General features: G+C 43.8%; 1 protein-coding gene across 6 annotated transcripts in view; it reads right to left on the bottom strand.

Moving 5' to 3' along the window:
* PHF21A (PHD finger protein 21A) overlaps window positions 1-5112 on the bottom strand; it is a 188329-nt gene extending 183217 nt beyond the window's left edge. For 3 of the 6 annotated variants that reach the window (XM_080817672.1, XM_080817670.1, XM_080817671.1), the window contains exon 1: window positions 4932-5067. The gene's annotated coding sequence lies outside the window, so the exon portion shown is untranslated. Of the gene's footprint in view, window positions 1-3714; window positions 3809-4931 lie in introns of those variants that run through there. The other 3 variants (XM_080817669.1, XM_080817666.1, XM_080817667.1) reach the window with 3 other exon arrangements.
* Window positions 5113-13446: the final 8334 nt, after the last annotated feature.

Below are 13446 nucleotides of genomic sequence, written 5' to 3'. Positions count from 1 at the left end.
TCAGGACTGAATATAGATATAAAGGAATACTGTAAATGGTTAGAGACCGAAAACTTTAATCCCTGCCTTTTCTCCCTTTGAATAGCTATTAAATACAAAAGCTTTCAGCAATAAAATACCAAGAACACAAAATTTAAAAGCACATTACCATAACCTTAACTTCCGTATTTCCTCAAAAAAAACAACAAAAAAAACCCAAAACCAACTTTAGTATTCAGTGTCCATAGGATGAAAAAGTTAATACTACCCTGAGAGGTTTCATTTTTATTTAAACAGTTAAATGTTTTTCTCACTTACACACAGAAACAAGTTTCTATATTTAATTTCTAATTAAAGGGGCTATTTCATAAAGAGCAGTAGCTTCTAAAATGCAAGATGAAAACTAAACCTTTTGATACACTCATAAACACAGGGACTCCCAATTATCTGTATTTTATTTTATTTTAGTCCAGATTTGCAAGCAGAGTCTTTTAAAAAAGCCACAAATCAAGGCTCCGAGTTTTAAACTTTTGGGTTATTTTTACACAAAAATATTTCAGTGCACTCTTCTAGATTTGAGTAGTCATTTCCTCATGCATCTCTAAAAGAGAAAAACAAAATGATATACCCATGTACCTAATACTAATACATACAGATACACATCTTCACTTTGAAACAAGCTTGAAAGCTTTACTTAGTAAGAATTTTTCAGAAAGTTAGCAGACTCACTGAAAACAATCAAAACCTTAACTGTGACATCTGTTACTCTGTGTGTTAATGAGAGTCTATAGAAAGATCCAGGAACTTAAATATTCACTAAAATCAACTACTATCACATCAATAAAGAAATGAAGAAAAATTTTAATGGGGGATATACATTTCATAAGATCTACAAAAAGAAAAATGATCTTTTTTTTGAATTATGAGAAACTGCCTCCACAGCATTTTTTAAACAAAGCTTCAAAACTGTAACAAAGAGCTTTTGGTAACCACAGTAGCATTTTAAAAAAATTCATGAAGTGTTGGGGGTACACTTTTAACGTGCTCATTTCCCAAATGATGTGGAGAACGTTAACATTTTAAAGACAGACATTTCTGTCCATGTATTAATTACCTATCTCAACATCTGCATGGTTTCTGACAATTTACAAAGAACTTTCACATGTATTATCTCATTTGATCTTACTGGAAAAAAAAAGGACAGTATTATGCCTAGAAAACTGACAAAATTCAAAGCAGCTTCATCAAATTTTCTACACATTCCTAAGTTTCTAAAACTTTGATACAAAACTTTACAAGCACCGAAGTAGCATGATATTCCCAGGGATAAATCAATTCTCCTAACACTAACAGAGTTTCAAAAGAGCATGTGCTGTAAATGCTATGAAACGAACTTTCATCTTTATGCAGTTATTGTTAAGTGTTACTAAGGGACATCTCAGCAATGACCTATACTCACAGATATAACTTTACTTACAGTTAGAGAATCTCAGTCTTTGGAGGCCAACTCAAATACATCAATGACACATATTTGTAAAGCTGAGTGCCTAAGAATTTATCTATTAGGATCACTGTCTATAGATGTGAGGAAAAAAACACAAGGAATTAAATTTTTTTTCCATATAGCATTTCCCTGTCCAAAATCTCATATCTCTATATCCTATTTGTATTTATATTACAGGGATGACACAAAACCATCACACCAACTTGTTTTGTTTATAGGCATTGTACACCATCTTTTCACATATGTGTTCAAGTCCCCACTCACCAATACAAGACTAACTCCACATCTAAATGTTAGCACTCTGTAGCTAAGTGTGGCATTCTTAAGCTACCACGTTAACAAATCTACTTTGTATAATATAGTAAGCAGGTAAAAGCAATCAAAGATTTCAGTTTCAAATTGCAAACGTAATTTATTAATGGACTTTTAAATGGACTTACTTAAAATCTTTCTGGAACTTTAAGGCATTTATCCTGTTGCTAAGTTGAAGCTAACAGAACTGTAATAAGTAGCAAGACCCTCAAAATTCAGAGATTGGCTTTATCTTGCTGTAGCACCTCCTGCTGGATAGCATTTAGAGTTCTTCATGTAAGCAGAAGAAGAGTATTTCTGAGGCAGCTCCTTCCAGATGACTGAATGGGAAAAAGGATGGACCCTTCAAAGCTTAAAAGAAATAGGGCCCCGTCCATCACTTATACCTCTTAAAAAGAAAATCTGGCATAGGTAGGAGTCTTTTTAATCTATTACTATTCTGGTTCCATAAGACCTGCCTGAGTCCAAAGGGCAACATGCTTAAATAAAGCTTGCAAAATTATCTAAAAACTACCTTAAAAAGCCATCAAAAGCACTCAAGCAAAAGACTTTATTATGGCCAACCGAGCAGTGCCAGTCATATTGCAAATACCATTATGTTAGCAAAAGCAAAAGCCTGACATAAAGAAAAATACCTGGAATATTTTTAACATATTAGCTAGAAGTTTGTGTTTAGAGAATTTTCTGCACTATTACTATGCTCCTTTTAAGAACAGTTGTCCATCTACAGAAGTTTTAAGTACAGAAATTTTTTATAAATGGGAGTATAAGTGCACACAAAAATTTTCTCTTTGCCATCAAATATGTCTTGGCATTTTAAAATGTAGTTTTCAGACATTTTAAATAGCCCCTAATAAGCTAGCTTTAAGCCCACAATGTAGATTCCATACACAAGTGAAGACAGAAAAAAAGAATAGAAAGAACTTACCAAACTCAAAATGAATAATAGTATTTCCAGTAAAAATGTAGTAACAGTTTCCTACAATGCTGTGAAACCAAGTAAATCGTGAAACTTAAAAGGGGGGGGGGGCTACTCTTCAAAAAAAAAGAAAAACTGGCCTATTTATTTCTGGTGCCTAAATGTGATAAACACCAGATGTAAACAAACAACATAAACACTGAAAAGTACACTTAGATGTCTTAGCCCCAATTTCAGTCCCCTTACCAGGCCCTCAATGAAGCCAGAGATGTTTATGAGTATCCTCTCTAAAAGGAGATATTCCAGCTCCCTACCCTAAAGAACCCCTATAAAGTGTGCCTATGGAAAGGCTTCCTTCCTAGAGTGCACAGCTGCTTTTGAAAAAACAAAACAAAACAAAAAAACTTTCATCAACCCAAATTAATCTGATTCTAATATTCAGCTATCAATTATTAATAGAGGAATGCTCTCCCTTTAACGTCCCCAGCTTAAACATCTACATTCCTGACACCTACTATTAACAAAAAAATGCACAGCTTGCACCCCAGCTATGGGGCAAATCTCTGAAATCCAAAACACAGCCACAAAGTTCACTGTCAAGGCCAATGCTGAGGCCCACACACGCCCGGACCTTAACTCACATTTGAAATTCTAGAAAGCCACACTTGCAGACATCATTTAAAAACAACACAATGTGGACGTGCAGAGTGAGATCCTCTACTTCAAGACCTAAACAAAGAATATTTCAACATATGCCCCGAATATGATGACACCAGATTCACCAATGAAAACAAAACCTGCCTACCATTAGCAGTCGTACCCTCATCTCAACAACTCAACTACTTAGAAATCACTCTCAGCACATCTGCACCCTACAACCGGCGTGTGGCCTTCTCCCGGGGTGCAAGCCACAGACAAAGTTGAAACGAGACATTCTTCCCCCAGTGCCCAATCTCGATATCAACCCCTCCCCTACCAGGGCCACCTTGCTGCTACCCACCATCGCGAACGTGGTCAGGGGAAAAAAAGAAATCCTAACAGCACCGCTCAGCAGAATAAAGAGACCAAAGAGAGGATGACGAGAAGTGTTGGGAACTGCGTGCACGACGGGGCTGGACCAAACGGAAAGAGTCCCACTCCGCGCGCCCCTCCCCCCGGCGGGGGCGCGGGCGGGGGAGGGGCGGCCGCGGCCCCTCTCGGAGCGGCCTGCCGGCCTCGGCCCGCGCGGGGTCCCGGGGGCGCCCCGCGGCCGCGGACGGCGGGGGCGAGTGCGGGAGGGCCGGCCCCGGGGTGAGGGGTGCAGGCAGACTCTCCGGAATAACAAGTTGCAGAAGAAGAAGAATAAGCGGAATTTCCCCAACGCTGCTCCGGCCACCCAAGACAAATGCACCAACACACACACACACACACACACACACACACACACACACTCGGGCCCGGCAGCGTCAGCAGCCGCAGCTTTTTTTTTTTAAACCAGATCCCTCAGTCACCAAACAAGATGGTTTTCAAAAAAAAAAATTAATTAATTAATTAATTAAATAATCATAATAAAAACTTCCCCCCGACAGCATCCCGGGGGGGGGGCAGGGTGGTGAAGGGCCGGAGGCGACCATCCCCGGGCTGAGGGACTGCCGAGGGGGCGGACGAGGCTACGCGCCCCCCGCCCCCGCCCGCGGCCCCCTCCCCGGCCCCCCGCCGGGACAATGTGACGCCCCCTCCCCGCCACCCCCGGCGCGCCGCCTCTGTCACCCGCTTCGGCCCTGCACTCAGCGCCCAGGCTCCCGAGGCTGCTCATAAACTTACTTCCAATTTATCCTGGGGAGGGGTGGAGGGCAGAGGGAAGGAAGGGGGAGACAAGGTTTTTCCATTGTCTTTTTTTTAAGGGGGGAGGAATAGGAAGGGCACGCAGGGGGGCGCCCCGAAGGGGAAGTTATTGCTCAAATCTCAAGTTGACTGAGGGGTCCTGACGAGAACACCCCCCCTTTCCCTCCTCCCTCCCACACACCCCTCCCCTCCCCCTCCCTCCCCCCCACAACAAACTCCAAGCAGGCAGCCCCAGTTCCTCCCAGAGACAAACACCAGAGACAAGACAGAGAGACAGGGAGAAGGGGAGAGGGGGAGAGGGGGGAGGGGGGAGGGAGGGGAAATAGAGCTACTCAAGAAAAAAAAGAGAGGAGAGTGAGGAGAAGAGAGAATGGAAAAGCTGGGATACTGCACCCTCCTGCTGCTGGCTGGTTGTCCCCCCTGGCAGCTGGAGGCAGGAACTCTGAGCAGGAGAAGCAGGAGGAGGAGGAGGAGGGAACTCTTCTTCATGGGGAGGGAGGGAAGAAGCTGGAGCTGCTGCTGCTGCTTCTGCTGCTGCTCTGGGCCTCTCGCACTTTTTAGATATTAGTGTGTTAAGATGGTAGGTTGTTCCCTTCTCCCTCCTCCTCCTCCTCCTCTCCTCTCCTCTTCTCTCCCTCTCTCTCTCACTCACTCACTCACTCTCTCTCCCTCTCTCTCTCTCTCTCTCTCTCTGGGCTGTTTCTTTCCTCCTCTTCCCCAGGCAAGGGGGGGTGGGGAGGAGGGGGTGGGGGGAGGAACTGGATCCTCCTCCTCCTCCAGGAGAGACACACACAGGCCCCGGGCCGGAATAGGGGTGGGGGGGAATCAGAGCAGCAGGAGAGAAACTGTGGGAGACAAACAAGCCCAACTCTTCATCCTCCTCCTCCTCCTCTCAGCAGCAGCAGCGAGCACCACCAGCCCATTCACCACCCGGCCCCGGGCCGCAGCACCTCCGCCGCCTCAGCCCGGGGATCCCTCCGCCCAGGCCCAGACACACTCGCCCGCGCGGGAACCCGCCGCGCGGCCCCGCCGGCCCGCCGCCGCCGCCGCCGTGCGCGCCCCCGCCGCTCCCGAGAGCCGGGCGAGAGGGACTGGGGCTGGGAAAGCGGGGACGAGGGAGGGGGGGAGAGGAGGCGCCGGGGTAGAGGGGCACGGCGGGGAGGGAGGGGGCTGCCGGGCGGAGTTGTACGGAGGCCGGCCCGGGCCCCCTCGCCTCCGCCGGTGGCTCCCGGGCTGCACGGGGGCCCCCCGGGGGCGGCGGGGCGGCGGCGGGGGGGGCGGCGGGGGCCCGCGGCGGCGCTCGGGCGGGCGGACTACTTGACGTGTCGGTGCGGCGAATTTATTTCACTTTGCCTAAGGAACGGGGTGTGCTGCGGCCCCCATTGCCTAGGGAAAAAACCCGGATGTAAAGTGAGTGAAACTAAACTAGAGTGAAGTAGGGCAGCAGCAGCCAAACTCCAGTGCAGCGGCGGCGGCGGCGGCGGTGGCGGTGATGGGGCTGAGCACGGAGCGGCGGCGGCCAAACTCCGGGGCCGCCGCAATGATGGGCCGGTGCAGCGCCGCAGCTCGGCTCCCATGTAGCTGCAGCCGAGGCGAGGCCGGAGCCCGCTGCGGCCCCCCCAACTCCGCGGCCCGAGCCCAACTCCCCCTCCCCCCGGGCAAGAGCTGCAAAGGGGCTCCGGAGCGGCCCCAACTCCCTCCAGTGCAACAGCAGTTTTAAGGGGGGAAAAAAGCCGCGAGGGCAGAAGCGGAGAGAAGCAATGGGGAAGCACTGCAATGGGGGAGCGTGGTCCAGGCAACAGGAGAAAGATGCAACCTCAAGTCGAATGCAACATGCAATCCCCGGCCGCCGCTCGCCCGCGCCCTCCCCTCGCCACCCCGCCCCCTTCCCAAATAACTACCCTTGAACCACTTTATTAGCCACACTTAGTCCCACAGTCGCGTCGGGGAGGGGCGGGGGACGGGGTCCTTCCCTCACCTTTATTTATTGCTGCTTTCTCCCCCCTCTCCATGTTTTTTATTCCTAAGTTCTTTTGTTCTAAGGGGGATGATGGCATTTACTTTTCTGCTTTGTGTAGCAGGGCAATCACTGGGAATCGGCCACGTATAATCCGGCGGTTTGTCATATTTTATTAGTGAAAGTATTTTATGCCTATTCTACCTCCAAGGACTGTAACATGGAGAACTGCAGGGAGGAAACACACACACACACACACACACACACACACACATCAGAGGAATTCTTGTTTTGAGAGATTTCTTGGCGGGGAGGGGAGGGCCTCTTTTTTTTTTTTTTTTTTTGAGGGGGTTTATTTAGATTTTCAAATCGATAGTTTTCAACTTAAAGCTTACTGTTTTTGTATGGATCTACTACTAGATTCTAAAATAACCCCCAACCACAATCAAAGAAAAAAAGTCCAAAATCCTAGATTAAAGAAAAAAAATCCCTACTGGACAGTGATATTATCTGGTCTGTGCGGCACGCTGGACTTAACATAGTGTTGGCCTTCGAATGTTAAATAACAATAAACCCCAACCTCAACTGAATACAAATGGGGGGTGGGGGTGGTTATGTTTTTAAGGCTCAGCACTTTTGTAGCATCTGCCACTACGCATTTTCCAGGCATTGATTAGCCATGCAACTCCCATAGGCATGAAGTCCAGTTTTTGCAGATAAAGAGCAACAGTGGTGAGATGATTTGCCCAAAGTCAAAGTGAGTCATTGACAGAACCAGAAATAGCCTTAGACTTTTATTTGTTACTAGTCACATCTTTCCCATTAAACAATATTTCCTCCAAGAAATAAACAGTTATTTAAAAATAAATAGACGTTCTTTACCTTGCTGTGTATTTCCACCAGAGGTGCTTTGAGATCCTTGGGTATGAAGGTGTTTTCTTATTTCTGTGACCTGCAAAATTAAGTTTAGTTTCTCAAGAAAAACAAATTTAAGAGTTCTGATTTCTTAAAGCTCTAAAAAAAAAAAAAAGTATGGGCTTTATTTTACAGGCATCGTCCATTTAGTACTCTGAGCTTTATATTAAAAAAAAAAAAACCTCACAGCAGAGAAAGTGTGTAAGAGTTTGAGAGCGAAAATGAAAATCCCTATAAATGATTCAGGAAGCCTGGATGAACTCATAATGTTGTGAAACTGAACCCATAACATAGTCAAGATGAATCACGGAAGGACAGGTTGGGTAGTAAGACCCAGCTTTGCCACCCAGAGATAACGCTAATGTATTTAAGAGATGAATTAAGGCAGGGCTTTTCAAACTGGACCAACAAGGCACTGGAACCACAGCCTAAAAATCAGCCCAGGCTGTTGAAATATTTTCCGAGCAAGACTGCTTTAGTGTTCTTTCTGGAAAAAAAAAACTTAAAAATGTTTCAGGATTTCACAGAAAAAATTTAGAAACTCATATTGTGCCTGAGTGTGTAAATGCCGTAGAGGAGGAGTCTGTAAACTTTTTTCTGTAGAAGCCCAGATCATAAATATCTTGACTTTGTAGACTAGAGAGTTTCCACAGTGGTCATGACTTCTCAGCTCTAGGTACTTGGTAGCACAAAAACAGCCATAGACAATACGTAAACATATGAACCTGGCTGTGTTCTAATAAAGCTTTTACTTACAGGCCTTGACATTTGAATTTCGTCTACTTTTCTTGTGTCACAAAATACTCTTTTAATTTTTTCAACCATTAGAGAAAACTGAAAGCATTTTTAGCCTGCGGGCAGGGGGTGAGCAGGACTGGGCCCATGGGCTATGGCTTACCAACCCTGGCTTTAGAAGACTCAAGCTGAAAAACATTAAGATGTTTGTGTGTCAATCAAACATCACTGTCATGTAAAATCTCTTTTCAGGTATTTACATGTAATTAAAATATTCTGACTCATTTTCTTAACACTCCTATAGCTATCAAACTCTATAGAAAAGAGTAGCTATGATTCATTGATAGTTATTTCCATTTACATACTCTTTCCCACCCTAAGATGCTGAGGAGGAGTGGAACCAAACCAAACCAACCCACATTCTGGCACCTGAGTAGTACCACTCCTTTTCATATAAGACACCTTGGACAAGTGACTTAACCTCTCAAAGCCTCAGTTTTCCTATCCTGTAAAATGCAGCCATTAGTATTTATTTGCAGAGCTGTCGAGAAAATTGAACAAAATAATTCACATCAAGTGCTTGGTATAGTGCCTGATACGTTTTTTCCCTGTGCCCTCAAATTCATTTTCTGGGTGAAAGTAACTCTGGAGAGGATGAACAGTTAGAGTCCCAGCATCTTGTCAGTCTGCACTGCCACTGATGGGGCAATAGGAGGTCCAAGGATTCTTGGGTAAGTCAAGGTTGTGGGGTTGGTATTGTGATAGATTTTGGTGGGTCCTTCTCAATTTCTAAGCATGCCACTCATGGGCATTTGGTAGACCCACATTAGCTATATAGCCGTAGACAGACACTTAAGTCTTCTGAACCCTGTGTTTCTCATGCACAAATTGAAGATAATCTTTATGGGGCACCTGGGTGGCTCAGTGGGTTAAAGCCTCTGCCTTCGGCTCAGGTCATGATCTCAGGATCCTGGATGGAGTCCCGAATCGGGCTCTCTGCTCAACGGGGAGCTTGCTTCCTCCTCTCTCTCTCAGACTGCCTCTCTGACTAGTTGTGATCTCTCTGTCAAATAAATAAAATCTTAAAAAAAAAAAGATAATCTTTATTGGATTTTTGAAAGGGTGGAATAGCATGAATACTAAAGAAAAAAAGCTAACAATTAGTGTAAGTTAGTGAAAATCCCAGAAATAAGCTGAAAATTGAAAGTTTACACCAGAAGCTCCTTTGAAGTAAATCATTCGACTTTTAGACATGAATGACGTAATAGTAAGGGCAGGTGCACATCAACTTAGAATTTGCTCTCCTACAACCTGTTTACACCTCCAAAACTATTCAATAGCCATCAAAACCCTGTTGAACAAAAGTAAACTCGAATTTTGAATGTTATTAAATATTGGAGTACAGTTTTTCATTTTTATAAAACTAGTCAAATCTATCTTAGGTTTCCTATATATTCCTATTCCTGCCTCTTGGTCTATGTTTCAAGACGTCATCCAAAGTCCAAGATTAGAAAAATAGCTATAATTTTCTTCTTGTATTTTTCTGGTTTCTATTTTTCACATTTACCTCATTATCACATATAATTTGTGTGTGTGTGTGTGTGTGTGTGTACAAGAAAGGAGGTAGGAGGGGACCTGGGTGGCTCAGTTAGTTAAGCATCCAATTCTTGGTTTTGGGGTCCTGATGTCGGAGTCCTAGGATGGAGCCCCTCATTGGGCTCTGCGCTCAGTGGGGAGTCTGCTTGAGATTTTGTCTGTCCTTCCCTGCACTCTCACTCTCTCTCTCAAAGTAAATAAAATCTTAAAAAAAAAAAAATAAAGGAGGTAGGAATCTAAATAACTTCTGCTTGCTAGAAAATATTTCATATTGGAATTCTACTAGATAATATAAAATGTCATTCAAAATGCTAAGACAGCTAGCTCCCTGTAAGGACTAATGCGGAGAAACTGTACATGTAGGAAAAATAAAACAGAGGCTTATATATTAGTATTATATGGAGGCATTATGCATTATAATAGAAAAGTCTCTTCTGAATTTTCTTATTGTTCAGTTTTGTGATAGTATAGTACACACACTTCACCCAGGGAGAGTAAACTGTTTTGTACTTGTATTTGTGCATGATCGTTTCTGATGTTCTGACTGAATTTGAGAGTATTTCAAACAAGGTAATGAACTCTCCCCCACTCCTACCAGCACCACAAAAGCCTAATTGAACAAGCTTTCTCATCCAACTCTCCTTGCCTGTCCTTCGCTCAACTATCCTCCTTTTCTCTTAGGCTGAAAAGTAACCCCATTGTCTCTTAAAAGGTCAGTTTAAGGAGTTTTAAACTGTCTAAAAAAACAAGGGTCCTCCTTCATGGAGGCCCAGAAGTAACTACTGGAGTTCTCCAGGTCTTTTCTAATTCTTCATGGGCTGAAATAAATGAAAACCTGGCTTGTACCAACAAAGTGCTTAAATAAGTACAGGAAACCTATCCATGTGATTTTTAAAGACTTATGACAGAAAATCCCCAGTGACTAGCAGAAGTTGAATATATGTTCTTTCTCCCCACTGTCTCAATGGTTCCTGATCTTTTAAAAATCTTCACTTGAACTCTCTTGCATGTGCATTTACAGAAAGCCAAAATCATAATTGGAAATGGATCAGGTATAACTTGTAAATATATAAATAGTGGTGGATAAGCAGTTGACTCTCTAGAGAAGGCCTTTAATTTCATTCCTTTGCCATAATCTCCAAGGTCAATTTAATCCTAAGCAACATCAGGTGTGTGCGTGTTTAATAGAATCAACTAGCCCGGAGCTCCTGAACCTTGGCACTTTTGACATTTGGGGGCCAGATAATATTTTGTTGTGGGCAGCACTGCAGGATGTTAAGCAGTATCCCTGCTCTCTGCCCACGAGATGCCGATAGCCTCTCCCCGACAGTGGTAACAACCAACTATATGTCCAGACATTGCCAAACGTCCCCTGTGTGTGTGTGTGTGTGTGTGTGTGCGTGTGTGTGTGTATGGGGCAGGGGGATGGAGGGTGAAATCATACCAAGGAATCTCAGGCGGAGTGGAGGTGTGGGGGGGGCGGGGAGGGCAAAACCACTGAACTGGACCAAACACCACGGACAGATTCAGGTGTATACGTGCATGTAGGTGACTCTGCCTTCCACACAGAAGCAGAACCCAATTCCTTTTCCAAACGTAACTGGTAGAGATCAGGGGGCCTTCACAGGACCTGTTGTTAGAAACAAACACGCTTACAATTAGAACTGTAGAAACGATGGCCTTAAAGCTGCCGAGCTAAAAATATCACAGGGAGATCATCCAAGACTGGGGATGTTAAAAGAATTTTATCATCTTATTATTTCCACCTTTAGATTATCCAGTATCAACGTAAATAAATTGTTCTGTGGGCCCGAGCAATGACGTTATCTAGTGGAAGGCATTCCCAGATTTGGAGTCTGAGAACCTGAGCTTGGGTCTGAGCTCTGCAAATGTCTAGTTAATCACTTTATCTTTCCGGGCCTATTTTCTTGTCCAAAAAGGGGGAAAAATAATACTTAATCCACTGGATTGTTATGAGGGTCCAGGCTGTTAGTGAAAAGTAGCAGGGCTTATTCTTGAGGAATTAGGAACCCTAGGCTCATGGAGTCCTGGGTCGACCTTGAGCAAATGATGCACGATCGCAAGCCACACTTTATGTGCAAAATGCAGAAATAATCCTATGATTTCGTAGGGTTGTTACGGAATTTAAATGAGATAATGTGTCACATCTGCTGGGTAAATATTATTAGTGGTCTTTGGCAAATTGTCTCAAATTGTACAAATACATATCATTTCATTGCAACTTCTTCCCTATGAACATCGAAACCTGGATATCGGAAGAACTAATGAATACTCCTATGGGAGGGAGAGCCTGTTATAAATAAGTAGCATCCCAAATTCCAACCAAGGGAAAGCAGCATTAAACTAGTGTGCAACCTTCCAGCTTCCTTGTTAAATCAGTCAGGGCACAGGTTTGTTGCAGTAACATAAGGTTCTCTTCCCTTTACTGAAATAATGTTCCAGTAAGTTTTTTTACAACCTCTCTTTCACATAAAACACATAGGGTCAGGCATTGTATGCCCAACTTGCACAATGTACGTCCACTCCTGAACATTTGAACCTGACTAGATGCTGTTGCACCTTCCCCCAAATCGTTAAAAAACTGCACTGCAGTTCTAAAAGGGTAGTGGGATGTGTTTCCTAAGTTTAAATATAAATAAAGGGATTTTATAAATATAAATAAAAGGTATCTTTTATACAAACCCTATATAACAGGTCTAAATAAAAATAAAGGGTATTCTTTATATAAACTTTTTAAAAAAGATTTTATTTATTTAGTTGAGAGAGACAGGGTGAGCAGGGAGGGGGCAAAGGGAGAGGGCGGAAACAGACTCCCCACTAAGCAGGGAGCCTGGTGGGGGCTCAATCCCAGGACCCTGAGATCATGACCTGAGCCAAAGGAAGACATTTAACTGACTGAGCTACCCAGGCACCTTTTTTTTTTTTTTTTTAGGATTTTATTTATTTATTTGTCAGAGAGAGAGCGCACAAGTAAAGGGGTGGTAGGCAGAGAGAGAAGCCGGCTCCTGGCAGGAGCCTGATACAGGACTAGACCCCAGAACCCTGGGATCATGACCTGAACTGAAGGCAGATGCTCAAACAGGCATCCTGCCCCTATTTTATATAAACTTTTTAATTGAAGTATAACATTCATACAGAGAAGTGCACAAATCACAAGTTGTACAAATAAGTAAATTTTCACAAAGCAAACACACTTATGTAATCATTGGGTGTTTTTAAAGGTTAGGGGGTTAAAAAAAAAGGTTACCCTGCATTAGTTTTTATAAAGATTTATTTATTTATTAGAGAGAAAGAGAAAGCAGGGGAAGGGCAGAGGGAGAGAATTTTCAAGCAGACTCTCCGGTGAGCATGGAGGCCGGATACAGAGCTGGATCTCATGACCCATGAGAGCATGACCTGAGCTGAAACCAAGAGTCTAATGCTTAACTGACTGAGCCACCTAGGAGCCCCAAAAAGGTTACTATGAATCTGAAAGAAAACAGTGGCAATTTCGCAGACAAAACAGTAACTGTCTTTCCTATGCAAATGTGATTCCGAATTGTCACATGGCAATACTGCAAAACGAAAAATTAGAATCAGATTGCCAAGGTCATTTCACCATCTACCGCTTGATACAAGATTCTAGATGATTAACTTCAAGGGCCTTGGTCTTCTTATCTATTAAATGGGGATGGTAACAACATT

This window comes from Martes martes (assembly GCF_963455335.1).
Source record: "Martes martes genome assembly, chromosome: 10".
In the NCBI taxonomy this organism is placed as follows: Eukaryota; Metazoa; Chordata; class Mammalia; order Carnivora; family Mustelidae; genus Martes; species Martes martes.
This window is presented reverse-complemented; position numbering and strand designations above follow the sequence as displayed.